The sequence below is a fragment of the Balaenoptera ricei genome, chromosome 8, assembly GCF_028023285.1.
Source record: "Balaenoptera ricei isolate mBalRic1 chromosome 8, mBalRic1.hap2, whole genome shotgun sequence".
In the NCBI taxonomy this organism is placed as follows: domain Eukaryota; kingdom Metazoa; phylum Chordata; class Mammalia; order Artiodactyla; family Balaenopteridae; genus Balaenoptera; species Balaenoptera ricei.
The window spans coordinates 47,571,413-47,592,603 of record NC_082646.1 but is presented as its reverse complement, the minus strand read 5'-3'; the positions used below and the strand labels follow the sequence as shown (position 1 = coordinate 47,592,603).

Below are 21,191 nucleotides of genomic sequence, written 5' to 3'. Positions count from 1 at the left end.
CTCTCCGCTTTGCCCTCTGCACCCCTGTGGCTGCACTCTCCTCCGTGGCTCCAAAGCTTCCCCCACACCACTCCCCATCTCTGCCAGTGAAGGGGCTTCCTAGTGTGTGGAAACTTTTCCTCCTTCACTGCTCTCTCCCAGAGGTGCAGGTCCTGTCCCTATTCTTTTGTCTCTGTTTTTTCTTTTATCTTTTGCCCTACCCAGGTATGTGGGGAGTTTCTTGCCTTTTGGGAAGTCTGAGGTTTTTGCTAGCATTCAGTAGGTGTTCTGTAGGAGTTGTTCCACATGTAGATGTATTTCTGATGTATTTGTGGGGAGGAAGGCGATCTCAACGTCTCACTCCTCTGCCATCTTGAGGGTCTCTCTGTGGTATTTTATATAAGGGACTGGAGCATCCATGAATTTTGGTATCAGTGGGGTCCTGGAACCAATCCTTTCTAGGGATAATGAGGGGTGCCCTCATTACTTCCAACAGGATTGCTGGGTTTCCCTTCATATTGGGCCATTATAGGGAGGTCACAGAATGTAAGGAGCCAGGTCAATGTGACCAGTGGCTTTATATGACCAGATCAATAGATCCAGTGGCTTTTACCAGCCCACGTCTTCATATTGGTTCACAGAATGGTTCCTGCTCTTCTCTAAGAATGGAATGAAGGTTCAGTTCCATTTGGACAATACATACTAAGAAAAACTATATTGGGGTAAGGAGTCACCTAACTGAATCCCTGCAGTAAAGGACATATTATAGTTCATTAATCCTTTTAGCGAGTAAATAATAAGCACTTACTATATACCAAATTTTATGTGCATGTTAGAGCTTTAGAAGTATGACAATGAACAAGAATTTTTCCACACCTTTTCAAGATTTTGTCAACCATAAATAAAGAGGTAAAACTGGAGCAAGCTCAAATTACCAGAAATTGAGTTTATTTGAAAATAGCAGAGGAACTGCAATTCAGGAAACGTGTGCTGCAGCAAGTTACAGGTGAGTCCATGAGGCTGCAGGCTGCATTTATGGGCAATGGTGTGAAGAGGGAGAAGTCCAGCCAGAGTCCAGGCAGTAAGTTCACTGGCTTGAGGGTGGGACAGATTCTTAGCAAATGATCATTGATCAGGAGATGTCTTGGTTTTCAGTAAATCAGACATATAGAGAAATCAGTCTCAGCTCTTAAGTTCCATTCTTCTGAGAGCACATGTATGAGATTCTCCATTTCATATCATCTGGTTCCATTTTGGATTGAAATTCTTTCACAATTTCATAATCATATGAGAGATATGCAAAAAGGCAGTTATTATACTGTGTGCTGGTCACTCACAATGACGAAAGCAGGGGTCTGTGCAATCAGAAGAGGATCATTTATACTGTAGGGAGTTGGATAAAGAAGAAGGTGGTGATGGAAAGGAGGAACATAATGGAAGGAGTGAGATACAGGGGAGAGTATTCTGGTGAAAGGAATGGCGTGCATGTAGGACAGAGAGAAACAAGAACACAGCGGGGTTGGAGAGGTGGTGGGTGCGAGTTCGGCACTCCTGGAATGCACTTGTACAGCAGCACTGGAATGCATTCCGCCTCTGGAATTAGGGCAACTGCTGGTCTTACACTGCTTCTCAGTGTACTCACCTAACATGTTAAAAATAATTTATGTTCAAAGTGCCTACCAAGTATCTTGCTTCAGAAATAAATGGGTGGAGAAAAGTGTTCTGGTTACTATGCTATATAAGAAACCACCCCAAAGGTAGTGGCTTAAAATGACAATTATTTTATTTTGTTTACAGATTGTGTAGGTTAGGAGCTCATACAGGAGTGATGAGGAAGCCTGTCACACATCTGTGGCCTAAGGCTATCTCCTATTGAGTGTAGAATCTGTCTTGTGGTGGACCACTTGATCTGTGTAGGGTGCGTGGGGCAAGCCAGGGGCAAGAGTCTTCTTGGAGGCAGACTTCCTCCTCTGGTTACCTTGGTCCAGCCCATTCAACTGGGCCTCACATGACCTTCCAGTTGCACAACCCCTGTTTAGCACCAAGTGTCTTGTCTGGGCCTTTATTCTCACTCTAAACCAGATTTTATGAATGTACTTTTGTGAATGGACTGATCTCCTGAGGCCACAGTGACCCCTCTTAACTACCTTTCTATCCTGTTTGCTCTCATCCTCTTTCCTTCAGCTCAGAACTAAGAGGGAGTTGAGATGCCCTGATACTTTCACAGGAACTAGAGTCTGTATCCCTGTTAGATTCCTGAGAGTTCTCAAACTTCTCAGTTTTTTTCTTCTCTTCTACCACCCCAGCATAATTTGAAGAAGCTTATCAAGGGTGAGAGTAGAACCATGTCTTATAAGTTTCTTTTTAAATTTTTACTTAAAAATGATTTACTTAATTTTTGAATATGCAATGCATTCACATAGATCAGAATTCTAAGATGAAAGTAAATAAAGAATTAGGATACCTTCCACATTGTCATGTGCCTCATAAATCTCTCCAATTTTTCTAGTATAGGATCTCAAAATAGTCACTGAATTGTAACAGTCAAGTTCCTAGCAAAGTACACTTAGCACATGGGATGGATTTACTGTAAAGATAATGAACCTAAAACATCAGGGCCCCTCTCTTGCTTGAGCCCTGTGTTAGCCTGTTCAGGCTGCTATAACAAACTACCCTAGACTGGGTGACTTATAAACAACAGAAATGTCTCATAGTTCTGTACGCTAAAAGGTCTGAGATTAAGGTGCTAGCAGGTTTGATGTCTGCTAAGATCCTGCCTCCTGGTTCACAGCTGTCTTTTCACTGTGTCCTTACATGTGGCAGGGGGAAGGGAACTCTCTGGGGTCTCTTTTATAAAGGCACTAGTCCCATTCATGCAGGCTCCACCTTAATGACCTAATTACCTTCCAAAAGCACCACCTCTTAACACAATTATATTGGGAGTTAGGATTTAACATATGAATTTTGGGGAGACATAAACATTCAGTCTATAGCAGGCCCATTCCAGGTCATCTTCTAGGAGCACTATTAATATGTTGATATGCCTTGTAAAATTTGCAGTCATAATACATTTTAACCACATCAGTTAAGTCGATTGTGTCTTTTAACTCCATAACCTGCAGGGCCAGAATTATTGTGATATAAAAGTGCTCCATATATGGCACAAGGAATTGGACATATATATGGGGGGGGGGAACCATTATAGTGGTGGAAGAGACAGCCTATTAATAAGAATATTATGTTATTTTTCTGGATTTTGTGATGGTTATAGTATCTGTCAGCCCTTTTATATTTGTAATTTTCCCCATTACTTTTGCCATTTTGTAAACACTTTGTTACCCATTTTTTATTTGTTATCTTGTGTCCTTTTAGGTGTTCCAAATTATAAGAACTTTTGGTCCCACAAAATACTGATCCTCTCCTATATAAATAGCAGGCAGGTGTCTCACTACTTTGCTTTAGTTGTGGTTTGCCCATCTGTCCAGGGTGAATGACCCAAACAATAGAAGGACAGTTTGTGTTTCTCACTGTAAAGTCTTGGCACTTTCTTGGCTCTTGTCCAACTCACCAGATCACAATCTCCATCATTACTGTTAACAGCAACAGATTAAAATGCAACCATTAAACGTCATCTTGGAGAGACCTTCAAGATGGTGGAGGAGTAAGATGTGGAGATCAACTTCCTCCCCACAAATACATCAGAAATATATCTACATGTGGAACAAATTCTACGGAACACCTACTGAATGCTGGCAGAAGACCTCAGACTTCCCAAAAGGCAAGAAACTCCCCACGTACATGGGTAGGGCAAGAGAAAAAAGAAAAAACAGAGACAAAAGAATAGGGACAGGACCTGCACCTCTGGGAGGGAGCTGTGGAGGAGGAAAAGCTTCCACACACTAGGAAGACCTTTCACTGGCAGAGATGGGGAGTGGTGGGGGAGAAGCTTCAGCGCCACAGAGAAGAGCGCAGAAACAGGGGTACAGAGGGCAAAGCAGAGAGATTCCAGCACAGAGGATCTCTGCCGACCAGTGCACACCAGCTGAGAGGCTTGTCTGCTCACCCGTCGGGGCGGGCGGGGGCTGGGAACTGAGGCTCGGGTTTCGGAGGCCAGACCCCAGGGAGAGGACTGGAGTTGGCTGCGTGAAAACAGCCTGAAACCTGAAGGGGGCTAGTGTGCCACAGATAGCCGGGAGGGAGTCCGGGAAAAAGTCTGGACCTGCCTAAGAGGCAAGAGACCACTGTTTCAGGGGGCGCGAGGAGAGGGGTTTCAGAGCACCGCCTAAATGAGCTCCAGAGATGGGCGTGAGCCACGGCTATCAGCGCAGACACCAGAGACGGACATGAAACGCTAAGGCTGAGGCTGCAGCCACCAAGAAGCCTGTGTGCAAGCACAGGTCACTCTCCACACCTCCCCTCCTGGGAGCCTGTGCAGCCCGCCACTGCCACGGTCCCGTGATCCAGGGACAACTTCCCCGGGAGAATGCACTGCGCACCTCAGGCTGCTGCTACGTCACGCCGGCCTCTGCAGCTGCAGGCTTGCCCCGCATCCTGTACCCCTCCCTCCCGCTGGCCTGAGTGAGCCAGAGCCCCCTAATCAGCTGCTACTTTAACCCCGTCCTGTCTGAGCAAAGAACAGACCCCCTCAGGCGACCTACACGCAGAGGTGGGGCCAAATCCAAAGCTGAACTCTAGGAGCTGTGTGAACAAAGAAGAGAAAGGGAAATCTCTCCCAGCAGCCTCAGGAGCAGCGGATTAAATCTCCACAATCAACTTGATGTACCCTGCATCTGTGGAATACCTGAATAGACAACGAATCAACCCAAAATTGAGGCACTGGACTTTGGGAGCAACTGTAGACTTGGGGTTTGCTTTCTGCATCTAATTTATTTCTGGTTTTATATTTATCTTAGTTTAGTATTTAGAGTTTATTATCATTGGTAGATTTGTTTATTGATTTGGTTGCTCTCTTCCTTTTTAAAAATATATATATATTTTTTTTTCCTTTTTCTCTTTTTGAGAGTGTGTATGTGTATGCTTCTTTGTGTGATTTTGTCTGTATAGCTTTGCTTTTACCATTTGTCATAGGGTTCTCTCTGTCCATTTTTTGTTTTTGGATAGTTTTTAGCACTTGTTATCATTGGTGGATTTGTTTTTTGGTTTTGTTGCTCTTTCTTTCTTTCTTTTTTATTACTTTTAATTTTTTTTTATTTTTAATAATTTTTAAATTTTTTTGTTTTAATAACTATTTTACTTTATTTTATTTTTTGTTTTTTTTCTCTCTTTCTTTCTTTTCTTCTCCCTTTTCTTCTGAGTCATGTGGCTGACAGGGTCTTGGTGCTCCAGGCAGGTGTCAGGCCTGTGCCTCTGAGGTGGGAGAGTACAGTTCAGGACATTGGTCCACAAGAGACCTCCCAGCTCCACGTAATATTAAATGGTGAAAGCTCCCCTGGAGATCTCCATCTCAGCTCTAAGATCCAACTCCACTCAACGACCAGCAAGATACAGTGCTGGACACCCTATGCCAAACAACTAGCAAGACAGGAACACAACCCCACCCATTAGCAGAGAGGCTGCCTAGAATCATAATAAGATCACACTCACACCAAAACACACCACCGGACGTGGTCCTGCCCATCAGAAAGACAAGATCCAGTCTCAACCACCAGAACACAGGCACCACTCCCCTCCACCAGGAAGCCTACACAACCCACTGAACCAACCTTAGCCACTGGGGGCAGACACCAAAAACAATGGGAACTATGAATCTGCACCCTGCAAAAAGGAGACCCCAAACACAGTAAGTTAAGCAAAATGAGAAGACAGAGAAACACACAGCAGATAAAGGAGCAAGGTCAAACCCCACCAGACCAAACAAATGAAGAGGAAATAGGCAGTCTATCTGAAAAAGAATTCAGATTAATGATAGTAAAGATGATCCAAAATCTTGGAAATAGAATGGAGAAAATATAAGAAATGTTTAACAAGGACCTAGAAGAACTAAAGAGCAAACAAACAATGATGAACAACACAATAAATGAAATTAAAAATTCTCTAGAGGGGATCAATAGCAGAATAACTGAGGCAGAAGAATGGATAAGTGACCTGGAAGATAAAATAGGGGAAATACGTACCACAGAGCAGAATAAAGAAAAAAGAATGGAAAGAATTGAGGACAGTCTCAGAGACCTCTGGGTCAACATTAAACGCACCAACGTTCAAATTAAAGGATTCCCAGAAGAAGAAGTGAAAAAGAAAGCGAATGAGAAAATATTTGAAGTGCTTATACTTGAAAACGTCCCTAATATGGGAAAGGAAATAGTCATTCCAGTTCAGGAAGAGCAGAGAGTCCCATGTAGAATACATCCAAGGAAAAACATGCCAAGACACATATAATCAAACTATCAAAAATGAAATACAAAGAAAAAATATTAATAGCAGCAAGGGAAAAACAACAAATAACATACAAGGGAATCCCCATAAGGTTAACAGCGGATCTTTCAGCAGAAACTCTGCAAGCCAGAAGGGAGTGGCAGGACATATTTAAAGTGATGAAAGGGAAAAACCTACAACCAAGATTACTCTACCCAGTAAGGACCTCATTCAGATTCGACAGAGAACTTAAAACTTTACAGACAAGCAAAAGCTAAGAGAATTCAGCACCACGAAACCAACTTTACAACAAATGCTGAAGGAACTTCTCTAAGCAGGAAACACAAGAGGAGGAAAAGACCTACAATAACAAACCCAAAACAATTAAGAAAATGGTAACAGGAACATACATATCAATAATTACCTTAAATGTAAATGGATTAAGTGCTCCTACCAAAGGACATAGACTGGCTGAATGGATACAAAAAACAAGACCTGTATATATGCTGTCTACAAGAGACCCACTTCAGACCTAGGGACACATATAGACTGAAAGTAAGGGGAAGGAAAAAGATATTCCATGCAAATGGAAATCAAAAGAAAGCTGGAGTAGCAATTCTCATATCAGACAAAATATTCATTAAAAGAAAGATTATTACAAGAGACAAAGAAGGACAGTACATAATGATCAAGGGATCAATCCAAGAAGATATAACAATTGTAAATATTTATGCACCTAACATAGGAGCACCTCAATACATAACACAAATGCTAGCAGCCATAAAAGGGAAAAACAACAGTAACACAATCAAAGTAGGGGACTTTCACCAGTGGACAGACCATCCAAAATGAAAATAAGCAAGGAAACAAAAGCTTTAAATGATACATTAAACAAGACGGACTTAATTGATATTTATAGGACATTTCATCCAAAAACAACAGAATACACTTTCTTCTCAAGTGCTCATGGAACATTCTCCAGGATACATCATACCGTGGGTCACAAATCAAGCCTTGGTAAATTTAAAAAATTTGAAATTTTATCAAGTATCTTTTCTGACCACAACGCTATGAGACTAGATTTCAGTTACAGGGGAAAATCTGTAAAAAATACAAATACATGGAGGCTAAACAATACACTACTTAGTAACCATGAGATCACTGAAGAATTCAAAGAGGAAATCAAAAAATACCTAGAAACAAATGACAATGAAAACACAATGACCCAAACCTATGGGATGCAGGAAAAGCAGTTCTAAGAGGGAAGTTTATAGCAATACAATCCTACCTCAAGAAACAATGAACATCTCAAATAAATAACATAACCTTACATCTAAAGCAATTAGAGAAAGAAGAACAAAAAAACCCCGAAAGTTAGCAGAAGGAAAGAAATCATAAAGATCAGATCAGAAATAAATGAAAAAGAAATGAAGGAAACAATAGCAAAGATCAGTAAAACTAAAAGCTGGTTTTTTGAGAAGATAAACAAAATTGATAAACCATTAGGCAGACTCATCAAGAAAAAAATGGAGACGACTCAAATCAATAGAATTAGAAATGAAAAAGGAGAAGTAACAACTGAAACTGCAGAAATACAAAGGATCATGAGAGATTACTACACGCAACTATATGCCAATAAAATGGACACCTGGAAGAAATGGACAAATTCTTAGAAAAGCACAACCTTCTGAGACTGAACTAGGAAGAAATAGAAAATACAGAGACCAATCAGAAGCACTGAAATTGAGACTGTGATTAAAAATCTTCCAACAAACGAAAGCCCAGGAACAGATGGCTTCACAGGTGAATTCTATCAAACATTTAGAGAAGAGCTAACACTCATCCTTCTCAAACTCTTCCAAAGTATAGCAGAGGGAGGAACACTGCCAAACTCATTCTACCAGGCCACCATCACCCTGATACCAAAAGCAGAGAAAGATGTCACAAAGAAAGAAAACTACAGGCCAATATCACTGATGAACATAGATGCAAATATCCTCAACATAATAGTAGCAAAAAGAATCCAACAGTGCATTAAAAGGATCATACATCATGATCAACTGGGGTCTATCCCAGGAATGCAAGGATTCTTCAATATATGCACATCAATCCATGTGATAAACCATATTAACAAGTTGAAGGAGAAAAACCGTATGATCCTCTCAATAGATGCAGAAAAAGCTTTTGACAAAATTTAACGTGCATTTATGATAAAAACCCTCCAGAAAGTAGGCATAGAGGGAACTTACCTCAACATAATAAAGGCCATATATAACAAACCCACAGCCAACATTGTTCTCAATGGTGAAAAATTGAAGCCATTTCCTCTAAAATCAGGAACAAGGCAAGGTTGTCCACTCTCACCACTATTATTCAACATAGCTTTGGAAGTTTTAGCCAAAGCAATCAGAGAAGAAAAAGAAATAAAAGGAATCCAAATCGGAAAAGAAGAAGTAAAGCTGTCACTGTTTGCATATGCCATGATACTATACATAGAGAATCCTAAAGATGCTACCAGAAAACTACTAGAGCTAATCAATGAATTTGGTAAAGTAGCAGGATACAAAATTAATGCACAGAAATCTCTTGTATTCCTATACACTAATGATGAAAAATCTGAAAGAGAAATTAAGGAAACACTCCCATTTACCATTGCAATAAAAAGAATAAAATACCTAGGAATAAACATACCTAAGGAGAAAAAAGACCTGTATGCACAAAACTGTAAGACACTGATGAAAGAAATTAAAGATGATACAGACAGATGGAGAGATATACCATGTTGTTGGATTGGAGGAATCAACATTGTGAAAATGACTCTACTACCCAAAGCAATCTACAGATTCAATGCAATCCCTATCAAACTACCAATGGCATTTTTAACAGAACTAGAACAAAAATTTTCACAATTTGTATGGAAACACAAAAGACCCAGAATAGCCAAAGCAATCTTGAGAAAGTAAAACAGAGCTGGAGGAATCAGGCTCCCTGACTTCAGACTATACTACAAGGCTACAGTAATCAAGACATTATGGTACTGGCACAAAAACAGAAATATAGATCAATGGAACAGGATAGAAAGTCCAGAGATAAACCCACGTACATATGGTCACTTTATTTTTGATAAAGGAGGCAAGAATATACAATGGAGAAAAGACAGCCACTTCAATAAGTGGTGCTGGGAAAACGGGACAGCTACATGTAAAAGAACGAAATTAGAACACTTCCTAACACCATACACAAAAATAAACTCAGAATGGATTAGAGACCTAAATGTAAGGCCAGACACTATAAAACTCTTAGAGGAAAACTTAGGCAGAACACTCTATGACATAAATCACAGCAAGATCCCTTTTGACCCACCTCCTAGAGAAATGGAAATAAAAACAAAAATAAACAACTGGGTCCTAATGAAACTTAAAAGCTTTTGCACAGCAAAGGAAACCATAAACAAGACCAAAAGACAACTCTCAGAATGGGAGAAATTATTTGCAAATGAAGCAACTGACAAAGGATTAATCTCCAAAATTTACAAGCAGCTCATGCAGCTAAATATCAAAAAAACAAACAACCAAATCCAAAAATGGGCAGAAGACCTAAATAGACATTTCTCCAAAGAAGATATACAGACAGCCAACAAACACAAGAAAGAATGCTCAACATCAGTAATCATTAGAGAAATGCAAATCAAAACTACAATGAGGTATCACCTCACACTGGTCAGAAAGGCCATCATCCAAAAATCTACAAACAATAAATGCTGGAGAGGGTGTGGAGAAAAGGGAACCCTCTTGCACTGATGCTTGGAATGAAAATTGATACAGCCATTGTGGAGAACGGTATGGAGGTTCCTTAAAAAACTAAAAATAGAACTACCATATGACCCAGCAATCCCACTCCTGGGCATATACCCTGAGAAAACCATAATTCAAAAAGAGTCATGTACCACAATGTTCATTGCAGCTCTATTTACAATAGCCAGGACATGGAAGCAACCTAAGTGTCCATTGACCGATGAATGGATAAAGAAGATGTGGTACATTTATACAATGGAATATTACTCAGCCATAAAAGGAAACGAAATTGAGTTATTTTTAATGATGTGGATGGACCTAGAGTCTGTCATACAGAGTGATGTAATTCAGAAATAGAAAAACAAATACCGTATGCTAACACATATATATGGAATCTAAAAAAAACAAAATGGTCTTGAAGAACCTAGGGGCAGGACAGGAATAAAGACACAGACGTAGAGAATGGACTTAAGGACACGAGTCGGGGAGGCTAACCTGGGACGAAATGAGGGAGTGGCATGGACATATATACAGTACCAGATGTAAAATAGACAGCTAGTGGGAAGCAGCCGCCTAGCACAGGGAGATCAATTTGGTGCTTGTGACCATTAGAGGGGTGGGATAGGGAGGGTGGGAGGGAGACGCAAGAGGGAGGGGATATCGGTATATATGTATGCATATAGCTGATTCACTTTGTTATAAAGCAGAAACTAACACACCATTGTAAAGCAGTTATACTCCAATAAAGATGTTAAAAAAAAAAAAAAAAGGTCATCTTGGCTATGCCAGTGCCTGAGTTAATGAGCTGAGAGAAGGAAAGGACAAAAAGGAGAAACCTAAAGGCAATATGAGTTGGGGGTGAGACAGCTTCTCCTTTTCAGCACTTTCTCTGAAAACTTCCATAGTTTTATTTCCCATTTGCTCAGCCATGTGTGCTCACTCTCTCCATTACCTTGAGAGGTGACTGTTAGACATGCACAAGAGAAGAACATGAAGTCCTCCAGATAAAGTAGACACTGACAGGACACACAGAGTCCAAGTCATTTGTTTTCTTTGACAGGGCTTTACCAGGCTGGATGGAAGAAGAAAAGACCATCAGAAAAGCAAATGGCTCAAGTGGAGTTATAAATCCACTTTGTACTCTTCAGAGCATTTATTCAGCTGAAGACATATCCAATTAAGGACCTTATAGCTTTTTCTTTCCTTTTTGCTTACATGGAGAAATAATAGTTAATATAGTTAACTATCCCAAGGCAGAAGAGTATTGTTAAAAAAGAATACAATGTTATTGATTTCTCAAGACACCATCAGATATTTTAAGATTTGGATTTAATAAAACATAATATGATTTCTTTTATGGGATTTTTATGTTTTACCAATCTTTATCACCCTTGTGTGTTTCATATTTCAAAGTGAGAGTATCCCACTAAGATCAACTGAACAGATCCTGATCCAAGTTACAAAAACCCATGGCTTATTCATGGGTTTCATGGGAACATTGTCATTCATGGGAACCTCATTCATGGGAACATTGTCATTTTCACCCAGTTATCTCTTTCTGTAGGCAGATAGCGTAGGGGGGTCCTTGGAGAAAGAGAACCAAGCATGGCTTTCTTGACATAAGAGAAGCCATTTTAGGCCTAAGCCATTTTGTGATCTAAGCCTGGCCATAATGCTTGACGTTGAACAGGACTCAGTAATAAATGATCTTAAGGGGACAAAAGAATGCAGAAACAAAGGACGGTTATCAGGCGAGAGAAATAACAATAGCAAAGATAATTTATCAGTTGTAAAGACTCCCAGTTCTCTTTCAATGGTAAAAACTAACCTAAAGCTCTGTCTTGGCTGTTTTGCAGAATTTAAATCTCAACAACCAGATCAACTGGAATCTAAGGGATGATGACGGTGACCTTTTCTGACCCTCATGACTTCAATCAACTAAAGCTTGGACTCTACCATCCAAGCCCCTTCATGTATATGCATGTACCAATAGCTTAAACTTCCCCAGTTTCGCTGTTCAGAGAGACACTTCTTTGGGAAAAACCCCTGGTATTCTCCTTACTTGCAGCAAGTAATAAGTCCTTCTCCAGCAATCTGGCTTGGTTGTGTCTTTTGGCGACACCACCAAGAGGCTAACCCAGTTTTCAGGTAACATTTCTACATGATTGAGCCTAATTTATACCTATTCATATTTTTCTATATACACAGCATTTATTATATATACATAGTAAAATGTGATACATTGTATAAGAGGAAAGATTGGAGTAGCAAGGATTCCTAAGCTGGTTTGGGGAGAGGGTGAAGAAAACTTAGGAAGTCATCTGAGCTGGACTTTAAAGCTATTTAAAGAAGGACCATGTCTGTTCTACACTCTCTATGCATAGGAATTATTCTGGTACTGCAAAAGGATGTGGAAATGGAAAAAAGAAATTGTTTGGAGTAGAAATAATAGATAGACATCTTTAAAGGAGGAGGAAGGACAGTTTAACATTTACTTTTTTTGAGGCCCTAAAATGTGCTAAAAATGCTCTGTGAGTAGGATTGAAGATAAATTTGAGGAATGGTGGTTAGTTGGTAAGTACGTCCACACCTGGCGCTTCACAGTTTTCAGTTACATTCAAAAAGAGGTCATTTACTTGGAAAGAACCAGATAGCTGGCAACATAATTGGGCTACAGCTGAAGCCCTTAAACCTCTAAACTACAATTTGTAGGAGGAAATAAATTCCCTTTGTTACTTAAGCCAGTTTCTGTTATTTGCCACTGAAAGCAGCTGAGCTTTATGTCAGATAAGATAAAGGTTAGAAGCAGAAGAAGTGACAAAGTCTCCCTGTTCTGCTCTAATGTGGTCTAAAGGGCAATAGTAGCACCACCCTGGAACCTGTTAGAAAAAGCAAATTCTTGGGCCTCATTCCAGACCTACTAAATCTCTGGGGTGCCCCCAGGGATCCTTAACAAGCTTTCCAGGTGATTTTTCAGCATGCTGAAATTTGAGAACCACTGCAGTCAGCGCCTTATTTGCATTTCTAACAAGCCACAGGTGTAGCTGATGGCCTTGGAAAGCAGACCAGCTTTTGAGTAGCAACTCTGAAATACTCTGTTCCCTGAGCGGACGTTGAGACAAACACTTCAGAGCTTTGAGGGATGCCTGCGAAGTTTTTTCTCCTCATCAGAGGTAAGTTCTAACTAATTGTGAACTAATTCAAGCTGGTTTCTTTCCAAAAGAAGAGGTGAAGCAGTTGGGAGAATATTTCTTCTCTGTATCGGCAGACCGGTGATAAAGAAAAATGTATCCTTTTGTTAGCGAAAGTGGGGTCCGGTCTGCTCGCTGCTCTAAAGCCAATGAAGAGGCAAGGGGCGGGGAGGGCGGATTCATGTCCGAAGGCCAACTCCTGCCCTGACGGCCAGTGGGCAACAGCTTTTAAAGGGGAGTTTAGAGGTGTATAGGTGGAGGGAGGGGGTACATGCAGAAACAGCACGCTCAGCTCCGACAGTCATCTTGAAATTGCTCACGCAGTGGTCTGATCAGCGTCATCTTGATTGTTTTAAGTACAGTTAATCTTCAGTTCCAGGGTCAGTTTATTTCCATTTTTTGAGGCCAGTTCTCGGAATTGTGGCAGCTTATGTCATGGCTACAGTCTGGGCATCATGTAGTTAACTTCTTCCACCTGGTGGGGTTTTCAGTATCTACAAAACAGCTCACAGGATATGGCTCAGAATATTACCTATAACCTGTGAGGAGGAACTAAAGGTCCTTGACTTTGCTTAACGACCAAACTATTATTATTTTGTCTTGTTTGACTGCTTTCCTTTGCTTTTTGCATTTTCTCACCTCTCTGATTAAACTTTTTTTTTGGCTCAAGTTTTTCTACAGACAAAAGGCAGGCTGAGGACATGGTAGGGGGTGGGGAGGACCATAGCGTCCTGCTTTGTTTCCCTGTAGTTTCTTTGGCTATTAGCAGCAGTGTGGGTCTCTAATGATTTTAAATTAGGAAAGGGTATTGAGTGGAAGGATTCTGAATAGTTCACAGATAGAGGAATCAGTTCAGCTTGTAACAGCAGCAATGTATGACACTCCTCTTTTTAGTGCTGCTACTGGATAAATCAATTACAACTATCTTGTGCTCTTGTGTGTCTTCACACAAGTGTGTAAGTGTGTCATTGCCAGTAGAAAAAGACAGATTGGCCTAGCTTTGGGCCCCATGATCACCCATGTGTTCGGGAGAGCAGGGAACTACGTGAACGTCAGACTTGTAAAAATCACATAGATGAAGCAGGCGAGATACTGTTCTTCCAAAGGAAGAGTTGCTGGACATACAAAAACAAAGATGTCCACAGTCATGTTTCTAATATAGACAGGTGAAGAAAAAGAGGCATGTATGGAATTAAAAAATTGTATAAGGAAGTCAAAAGCTGAGTTACAAGTGTGGAAAAAAAATGCCACCTGCCGCATCAGTAAACAAAGGATGTTGAGGCCATCAAGCCATCAGCGGTGCAGCCACCCCCAATTGTGCACCCTGAGGGGATTCAGGATGATGAAAAACAGGATACTGGCCCCAGATGGTTAGGGTGCATATCAAAGGAATGATTTCAAGGAGCCCAGACTCTTGCATCTTCCCATACACAGAGAAGCACTAAATTCATTAACTTGAGATGTCTGGTTTTCTTTAATTAGCAGTAATCTTTTGATGTTCAACTACCTGGTTTTTTGTTTGTTTGAACTCCTATGTACCCTGGCTCCTCCCTTACCTCTTTGGAGCCGTCCCTCAATGCTATCTGAGAGGCTGTCCTCTGGGCTTAAGTCCTCAGCAAGTTCGCTGAATAAAACATAATCAGGTTGTGCATTTTGCTTCAGCTGACATGAGAATGAAATTTGAGAAGCTATAATACTGATCTAATGGGATGTATATACTTAATAAGCAACAAAAATTGTTAAAGAGCATATGATAGTTATTGTGTATTCACGGCAGGTGTGAGGCTTCTTTTATATAGAGCAGAGTTTCTCAGTATCAGTACAATTTATATTTATTATCTGTGCATTGTCAGATGTTTACTCATGGCCTCTACTCATTAGATGCCAGTAGCACTCCTAGCTCCATTCGTGACAATCACAGATGTCTCCAGACGTTGCCAAATGTCCCCTGGGCCAAAATTGCACTTGGTTTAGAACCACTGACTTAGAGATTTCAGATCTTTTGGAAAAGACATGATCCAATAAGTATGACTTTCAATCACTGTTGGGAAAAGGAAAGCTTGACATTGATCACAGGAGGCATGGATAAGTTGGCATGGCTGTTGGTAACTTCCTGCTGACTCATTTAGATGCAGGTGAATGTAAACATCTTTATCATTTAGGATATGTCTTGTTTTTCCAAAGCATGTGTCGTATAAGGGAAGGATATGAAGGATAGCTTTAGCAAGATGGCTAACCACTTCTCACTCTTGCTGACTTATATCGGGATTAAAGACATCTGAAAATAGAATTCTTTTGGAAGTGTTGGGTAGGAAGTTGAAGGAAATAAAGGGACTACAGATCCTAGGAGGTATTTTCAACGTATTTTTCTATCCATAAGATTTTAGAAGAGAAAAACTGTCTTGAAGTTGAACATTTGGCTGCACAGATGGTATTGGCAATCATTTGGATTTCTGGACAGTAGCTTAAGATACTGGAATAATGGCTTCTTGGATAATGTAGCCTGTCTCACTAAAGGGGGAGTATTTGTCTGGAATAGTACTTCTCAAAGGGTAGTCTACATCAGAATTATTGCCCAGAATACCAAGTCCTGGGCCCTACCGTAAACCTACTGAGCCCATTGGGAAAAGGGGATTGGAAATCATTGAATTTGCAACTCTAAATTCATTCTACAGATGCTCGTTACGTACTGTGAGCTTTGAGAATTTATGGTCTACTAGATAGTTTATCTGTCAATTAAACAGCACCAAACCAGGGAGAGAGTGAGTGAAAATACGTTGAGATAAAGTGAAGAAAGGAAAATATATCAAGTATCAGCTCATTAAAAAAAAAAAAGTAATAAACAGGATAAAACCTATATATTAAATTATGAAATGGAGATTATTACCTCAGATGATAAATATTAATCTTATAAGGATTACTGAGACTTGCTGGGTTGAAACTCAAGATTGGAATATGGTGACTTAAGTGTGAGCCTTATTATTATTATTTTTTTAACGCTGGGATTTGGAGTTCTGTGTATCAAGAGTGTATACACTGTGGAAATCTGCCCATTAGATTTTAGAGTCCATTTTCATGAGGATGGCAGGAGAGAAACAGAGGTGTATCACAATGGGTGCCCATTATAAGCATGAGGAACCAGCTACAGAAATGAACAACACATCTTGGCCAAGAAAGGACACAAAGCCAACATGTAAATTTGTCAAAACACTCCTTTGGCTCAAAGAAGAGTTTCTGTCTTCTTTACTGTCTTTTAGATAATTTCATTCTGGAGAAGAAGATAAAGTGTCTTAGGGAACTGATATTTGGGGCCTCAACATATAGGGAAAAGAAAGAGATTGGCCTTTGGGTAGAAGCTGCCAGGTTTGTTAGTTGATCTCATAGCCAGGGAAAGGAAGACAGCAGTCTGAAGTTTGCTTCAAGAAGTAGATTTCAAGAGGTTCAGAGAAAAAAAGTCATGACACAGCATCATGAAACATCTGGAAGGGAAGTCTACCAGAAAGATTGCAAAGCTCTCCAAAGAAGCAATTCACATTGTACAGTTGCAAGTCGCCTCAGTGAAGAACAACAGGACATAATTTTAAAAATCAGTGGCATTGTATAGAGTGCTGAAGTGACCAGATTTTTTTAAAGTAGTAGTGTGTGGCAGAATAATTTATCAAACTATTAATTTGTTCACTTCTTATTTTTGCATTTCCCATTTCAAAAAAAATGGTCAAGCTAATTTATTCCTCATAAATTTTTTCTAAACTGGGAAACAGAAGCTATGGTTCTTCTTTGTTCTCATGGTCCATTGTCTCATGTCCAACTAATGACCACCCTCCAGGAAGTTCCCCAGATCACAGAGAGAATACCTGTGTAGTGCACCTAAAGAGCATGGATAGCAACCATTGTCATTACCCAAATTAGAAAAGATGCCTATGCCCCAGGGAATCAGGAGGGTGGGATCATGGGTATTAGGTCAAGGAGCATCTCAGAAGTCATCAGTATGGGCTGATAAAGAAAAACAAGGGGCTTCCTTGGTTGCGCAGTGTTTGAGAATCTGCCTGCCAATGCAGGGGACACGGGTTCGAGCCCTGGTCTGGGAAGATCCCACATGCCGCAGAGCAGCTGAGCCCGTGAGCCACAATTACTGAGCCCGCGCATCTGTAGCCTGTGCTCCGCAACAAGAGAGGCCGTGATAGTGAGAGGCCCGTGCACCACGATGAGGAGTGGCACCTACTTGCCGCAACTAGAGAAAGCCCTCGCACAGAAACGAAGACCCAACACAGCCATAAATGAAAGAGAGAGAGAGAGGGAGGGAGAGAGGGAGGGAGGGAGGGAGAGAGGGAGGGAGGGAGGAAGGAAAGAAGGAAGGAAGGAAGGAAGGCAGGCAGAAAGAAAGAAAGTAGCTAAGCTTATATCCCTCATGGAAGACTGGAAGATTCTTCTCTAGAGGAAAAAAACGCTAACTGACACAGAAAAAAGACCAATATATATTGAAATTTGGGGAAGCCAAACATAAAGGCTGGAATACTTTCCAGTTAGTTTAGAGTGATATATATCAGTCAAGAAGCCCTGAATATGTACACAGTACTTCCAAAATAAAAGAGAGAAATCAAAACAAAAAATAAATGAGAAAAGTGATGGATACTCAGAAGAAACAGAGACTATGAAAGGAGTAGAAGAAAATTTGTAAGAGATTAAAATTAATACTTGCAGAGATAAGGAAAGACATTGTATCCATGAGAAGTGATCAGGCAGCTTTAAAACTGAACAATCAGAAAGTAAGAAAGAGTTCCCAGAAATTAAAATATAGTATTCAAAGTAAAAGAAAAATGTTTGGAAGTTAAAGTTAATAAAATCACCCACAATAAAGGCAAAGAGATTAAAAATAGAATCAATTGAACTTAAAATAGAGAGTTTATCCTGGATTATCCAGGTGGACCCAACATAACCACATGAACCCTTAAAATTGGAGCAAGGTCAGAAGACAAAGTCAGAGAGAGAGGCTCTGCTTGTATGGAAGAAAGCAAACAACCATGTTGTGACTTGCCAGTGTAGAGGACTAGTCTTTAGCAGCCAAGAGTGATCTCTAGCTGATAGTCAGGAAAGGAGCGGGGACCTTAGTCCTATGGCTTCAAGGAACTGCATCTGCCAACAATCTGAATGATCTTGGAAGTGAATTCTTCACCAGGGCCTCCAGATAATAGCCTGACTTACAGACACCTCAATTCTGTCTTATGTGACCCTAAACGGAGGAGTCATTCAAATTCACCCAGACTTTTGATCTACAGAACTCTGATATAACAAATGGGTATTGTGTTAAGTCACTAAGTTTCTTATATTTTGTTATGGCAGGAAAGAAAACTAAGACATGGGGATAAAAATTCATTAAAAAAGAAACATCAATAAAATAATCACACCTCTGCAGTCCTATTACTGTACTTAACTCAGTATTTTATGATTAATTTTATTTATATGTGTATCCCATCCTAGACTATGAGTTCCTTGAAAGCAGGAACTTTGCTATCTTTCTTTTCCTAATGCTAAGCATAGGGTTTGTGCTTAAAAAATGATCATTAATATTTGTTGAGATAATTTATTTTAATGTAAAACTGAGAGTCAATAACAAAAGACTACTGAGCCACTGAATATCTCAAAGAGTTTATAAAACATGGGATTTATAGTCCCACTATATAAACTTTTTAAAAGAGTATTAAGTTATCTAAGTGGGAATAAATTTACTATCTATAGAATAGTAAATAATATCTATCTATTTAAATATTAGATATGTCTCATATCTCTAAATTATACAAGAATCTCTAACATTTTATCATGTAAGAAAAAAGTATTTCTACAAGGTGAATACTTTTTTTTTGCCTCAAGAAGATTTGAGATACAATCATAAATTTTAAAAAGTGGAATAAAAGGAAAAAATCAATGTGCCTTTTCTTTTATCCTGCCCATCCATCTTGGGCAAAATAATCCAGACTTTTTCACTTCTAGACAATTCTAGAGGCTAGAAGTCTGAAATCAAGGTATCAGCAGGGCCATGCTTCCTGTGAAACCTGTACAGGAATCCTTCCTAGCTTGCTCCTAACTTCTGATGATTTGTTGGCAACCTTTGGCTTTCCCTGCCTTGTAGATACATCACTCCAGTCCTTCGTCTTGACATGGTGTTCTCCCTGTGTTTGTTAACCACGTTTTCCCTCTGTGAATGTCCATCTTTGTGTCCAAATTCCCCCTTTTTATCAGGACACTAGTCATATTGTATTGGGGCCCACTTTACTTTATCTCGACTACCTCTGTTAAGACTCTATTTCCAAATAAGGTCACATTCTTAGGCACTGGGGGAGAGGTCTTCAGCATACCTTTTTGCAGGGGCACAACTTAACCCACAACGCAGTGGGACGATATGGTCCTTGTTAATGTCAATAGGTCATAGCACTAATCTTAGCACCACCTTTTCTCTTGATTTCTCTGTTGTGTGAGACGTTTTGTTACTGTATGGTTTAAGCCACTTTTAGATAGGTAGTCTGTTACTTTCAGCTAGAATCACCTTAACCGATCCACATGCCTTAGTCTTTTAATTTTTCTTATAACACCAAGATATATTATACAGAATAATGGAAGACTTGACTTGTGAGCCCACATCTATCTGGCTCCAAAGCGAAAACATTTAATCATTCTTCTGTATTGCCTCATTCATTCATTCAAACATGACTCCATCTATCCTTTATAATTCCAACTTAGTACAGTAATTTTTATCCCAGTAGAAACCCAATAAATAGATGCAGAATTGAATTTACTTAAAATGAAACCTTCTTGGGGCTTCCCTGGTGGCTCAGTGTTTAAGAATCCACCTGCCAATGCAGGAGACACGGGTTCGAGCCCTGGTCCGGAAAGATCCCACATGCCGCAGAGCAACTGAGCCCATGAGCCACAACTACTGAAGCCTGCGTGCCTAGAGCCCATGCTCTGCAACTAGAGAAGCCACTGCAGTGAGAAGCCTGAGCACCACAATGAGGAGTGGCCCCCGCTCGCCACAACTAGAGAAAGCCTGGGTGCAGCAACAAAGACCCAACACAGCCAAAAATAAATAAATAAATAAATAAATATTTTAAAAATAATTTAAAAATTAAAAAAAATTTTTTTAAATGAATCCTTCTTCACAGTGAATAGTCTCCTCAACCCAGAAAGATAATAGAGCAATGAAAAAAACCATCAATCTAAGATTTTTGATATTCATGTCTTTTGAGGGGCTTTCTCTCCCCAAATCCAGCTTTCTAGATATGTAGCCTCTCATCCCAAGGGAGGTATTATTGAGATATGAGCAGTACTAGATCCAACTCCAGTTCCCTTTACTACTTACTCACCCCCCACCCAAGGCAGGCTAAGTCATCTTTCTCTGGGAGGCAGTTTAAAACCATTTCTTTAAGTCAATGCAGTACCAGATTCAAGTTGGAATCTACCCCATATCTTTAGAATTTTGATCTAAAGTCCTTTAGCTTCCCTAACCTTTTCTTCTATGCAGGTCTCCCTCTAATGGGTAGAGGAAAAGAACATTTTTGGTATAGCTGTTTTAAATCAGAAGAAAACATTCCCTGAGGTTATATGAAGTCAGAAAAATAAAAATATTTAATATAGAACTCGATTTTAGTCCTTTGGGTTCAATCAATGAGAAAGGAGAATGCCTTTCTCTCTCCTCTCCTACATTTAGTATATTGAATACTCTCTTCTACATTTAGTATATTGAATAAGTCATATCCTTACTAGAAACTTACATTCTAGTGTGGACACAGCCACATTAACAAATAATAATAGTATGTGATGAGTGATATCTCTTAGGTATGTACAAGTCCTATTGAGGCAC

General features: G+C 39.9%; 1 long non-coding RNA gene across 4 annotated transcripts in view; it reads left to right on the top strand.

Moving 5' to 3' along the window:
- LOC132370505 (uncharacterized) overlaps positions 1 to 21,191 on the top strand; it is a 370,395-nt gene that overhangs the window by 72,199 nt on the left and 277,005 nt on the right. For all 4 annotated transcript variants that reach the window (XR_009504594.1, XR_009504593.1, XR_009504596.1 and 1 more), the window contains 2 exons: positions 12,002 to 12,293; positions 13,184 to 13,318. This is a non-coding gene — a long non-coding RNA (uncharacterized LOC132370505). The remainder of the gene's footprint in view (positions 1 to 12,001; positions 12,294 to 13,183; positions 13,319 to 21,191) is intronic.